Here is a 3,896-nt window from a genome sequence, read left to right as displayed (position 1 = left end):
ACCAAAAATTTCGATTTGATCTAGTGCACGATTCGATCCAATGGGGGCGATCCAACCACCTGATCCCCCCCATAGATCCGCCACTGTATTAAGGGATACTAAGGGGAATAACGCGACCGTTATGGTAGGGCCTGAAATATGCAATAGGGTGGTTTCCTATTATTTTTGTATTGCCTAAATAGAAAGATAATTACTCCTGGAGTACGTATTTCACGCTTTTAGATTTTTAAATGACGATATCTATTTTTCACGATTAAATGAAAAGTGAAAATTTTCAAGCGCGCGAAAACGCGACGGGTAAGTAGGAATGCCGGGAAAACTTCGTGTGACGTCGTTCTGGTTCCCGCTGCCGCAAGTGAGGTGACCTTGGGGCGAGGCTCTGAGCGCTGATACGACGCAGGATGCTAGCAGGTAGCAGAGTACCATGCTAGCTGGTAGCGCTTGGCTTAAATAAAGATTATTAATCCCCTATCAAAGGAAGGAAATTTTCCGACCTTAGGCAGTTTTAATAGGTGATTATTAAGACATGTTTCCCTGAGCTCTGTGCCTCATGCAAGCATTGGTAATCTCAGACGATATAAAACTCCTATCTACTCGTATAGAAACTAGGTCCCTGTGACGTCATGTGGAGTGGCATCGCGTGGGCCCCAATCTGGCCTTTTTCAAATTAGGTTAAATTTGACCATTGCCATTCGTCTAAACCGGTATTTCTATAACCAAATAATTGTTATATTATGAATACACTAATGGTGGGTAACGAATCGCAATCAATGCCTTTCGTTTTCTTTGATGAAGGAAACTACCCTATTATTAGGAAACCAGTCTTGGCGCTGACTGTAACTTTTTAAATGGTTGTTGACTTTCAAATGTACTTCTCGCCACCTGGAGTCGCTACTTGGCTAAATGATGTGTCATGCGCGTGCCTACGCAGTGACATGACTCCAAAGATTGCTGTAGGAAGTTTATAGTTAGATAATTCCATTCTCGTGAAACAAAAACATCGATCGCACCGGATGCACATTTTCGTAAAAGATGAGGTACGCGAAAATTATTATTGAATAAGCACTCGACCACTGATAGTGCAGGAAATAACAATGTAGCTATAACTTCTTGCGATATCCTTTGTTGGATTACTGGAGAGCATACGGTGACTTCTGGCCCCATATAAGCGCGATCTGTACACTGGTGGTTCATCATTAACTCAGCCGACCTCCTGGAGGTGAGCCGTACGCATCAAGTCGACCACTGTTGGAGATCTTTCAGAATCAAGGTGAGTTTGCTCAATATACATCATAATCGCTGCCAACATTGGCATAGCCAGGAATTTCGTTCGGGGGGAAGGGGTCCAAAGCCAGGGGGGAAATTTTTGAAAAACAGGGTACTGAGTAGAGGGTTTAAAAATAATTTTTACACTTTTCATAATCGAAAAAACTTCATCTGTTGAAGAAACATTTTGTAAATTCATGATTTTTCAATATTTTTTTTCTTTCATGAAGGAAAATGATTGTGTTTTTATATTTCGGGGGGTGGGGGGGGGGGGTCCGGACCCCACGAACCCCTCCTGGCTACGCCACTGGCTGTCAACAGTTACAAGATTTGTTTGACGAAGTTTGCAATTGTGTTTCATCCACATCTACATTTAGGAGTCCAGCCGCTTAAATTTACAAAGCAAATCCTCAAATGACATTACGTCTGGCATTTCGAAAAGTCCTCTACGTTTTGGGGGAAAGCGAATTCCCACATATATTCGTTCGGTAAAATATTTATTTTAATCTATCGCTTCTGTCGTACCTGGAAATATAGTGGGGCTCTTATATTATGTCCTCCGTGGTGATCGTTACGATATCTTTTATCATTTGCTCAATCAATATAAGCCAAGCTCGCAGCCTCCGAGTTTCTAGCGGCTCCGAGCCTAATTCGCTTAACATCTGGGCAAAAACCTTCACCATATTGACTTTGCAGTTTATTTACGCCTTTTCCCGAGTGAGCTAGTTTTGATAATTAACCAATGCTAATGCAGTGCGAGCATGTGACGCATTTTGCTCGTCAGGTCACCTACAGAAAACGCTAAATTCTTTTCGTTGATACTCCTTTTTATTTGAAATACTTTCCCTTCGAATTTATCTTGTTCATTTTCTCCATGCTTCATCACGAGTAAATTCACGCAATCAGTCTTTGATGACTGTCAAAACTTTCCTAATATTATTGCATCCTAGTGACCTTACCTCTTCGTTATCGTGATTGTGGCCCACTTATGCGAATAATCTGGTAATTTGATACGCTTTTGTCAATTTGGAGTCAAGTCTTATCAACTGCTGCGCCTTGTGGTATATGCTGCTTACCTGGCTATACGTCGTCGCTTTCACGTTTCTAGCTATTTGGGTTTTGATCAGTAAAAAGCTATAATAAGAACGAATTTCATGAACATACAGTACAATCTATCAACACCTTTTAACAAAGGATTAAGGAAATGGCCTTTGATTTCTACAGTATCTGAGTGCTTTGATACGGTGAGTTTTAATGTAAAATTAATCTTTCGTCATTTATTCTGAATATTATTACGCGAATGGAAGACCAACCGAATTTTTTCTTTATTTTCCGTAAATGAGCATGGATATACAAGGGCGTACCCAGGATCAAAACCAGAGGGGGGCAAGCCGTGGTCGTTTAACTTGTAACACGGAAAGGGTTAAGGAAACCAAAATTTCAAGAATATTTTAACAACTCTTTATTAGTTTTTTTATGTTTACGTTTAGTTCGTGGCACGTCATCGTGTGGTACAGATGTACTTGTAATAGATAATGACGTGCCAATTCGAAACTGAGGTCGTACATAAAATACTGATGTGGAATTACAAAGTTTTCTTTACTTTTGATTATGTCAAGTACATTCCATAAAGTCACACCTGAAACAAGTAACTATATGCAGAAGACACCTCCCGAACCAGTAGCCCTTTTCCCCAGCGCGGAAGAATAAACCGACTCCTATAACTTCAAGAAACGCTTAATCCTTTTTTGTTGTCATTTTTTTGGTATTTGCTCTTTTATTTCATTATTTTGTTATAGTGTACTCAATCCCCTTCTCTTCTATCTTTTCGTCTTTAGTCAACCTCAACTACAATTTAATCACTACAATGGCAGACGCCGAAAGTTTCTGGGAGGCAGCTGAAAGTTTGGGGGAGTACTGGATAGAGGTGTGCGATTTATCCTGGGAAGCCGGCGCTTTCGAGTGGTTGAGCGACCTAGGGGGATACGCAGGTCAGGCACTGGAAGTGCAGCATTTTGGAAATAGCTCCGGGATGCACGCCTTCGTCCGTTTCCGGGACCGAAAAGATACGGAGGCGGCCCTCGCCTTCGGCCGCATCCCAGTGCCCAAAGCACCCAATCTACAAGTCACCCTGTGCCACCCTATGAATGTTATCATAGACGGTGCGTGTAAACAGTGCACCTTGTAGTGACTCTTTTTTTGTTTAAACAACGGCATGGATGCTTAGTTTGAATTTGATAATTTTTTTATTGTGTCCAATACAAATATATGATGTAAAATGGATAGCAATGACTGCATTCATTCTGCCTACTACCCTAACCACTTTATATGTTCTTCTTTTGATGCCCTTTTCGTGAGTGGTGTCATGTTAGCGAGGAATACGCGTTGCCCTATGTGCCCACCAAGGGGACTGCATAAAGGAGGCCCGTTTCCGTCCCATAAAAAGCTGATTTCTGTTGCCGATTCGGTCGCATTTTAATCGGTTTTCAAAAATGTCCGTGGTGCGGTGATAAGTGCAATGCGATCCACTTTTTTCCAATATTTTTCAGCATAATATTTACAATTGCGAGGAATGGCGAAAAGAAGTTATGAATTTGATAGAACACACCATCATGTTCAATCAATCACTT

General features: G+C 41.2%; 1 long non-coding RNA gene across 1 annotated transcript; it reads left to right on the top strand.

Moving 5' to 3' along the window:
• The first annotated feature begins 1,183 nt into the window (after nt 1-1,183).
• On the top strand, nt 1,184-3,549 carry LOC124171783. The gene is made up of 2 exons (XR_006867960.1): nt 1,184-1,270; nt 3,105-3,549. It is a non-coding gene; the product is annotated as an uncharacterized LOC124171783 (long non-coding RNA).
• The last annotated feature ends 347 nt before the right edge of the window (nt 3,550-3,896 follow it).

The sequence above is a fragment of the Ischnura elegans genome, chromosome X (assembly GCF_921293095.1).
Source record: "Ischnura elegans chromosome X, ioIscEleg1.1, whole genome shotgun sequence".
Taxonomy (NCBI): domain Eukaryota; kingdom Metazoa; phylum Arthropoda; class Insecta; order Odonata; family Coenagrionidae; genus Ischnura; species Ischnura elegans.
The sequence above is the reverse complement of the archived record's forward strand: the minus strand, read 5'-3'. Positions and strand labels throughout refer to the sequence as shown.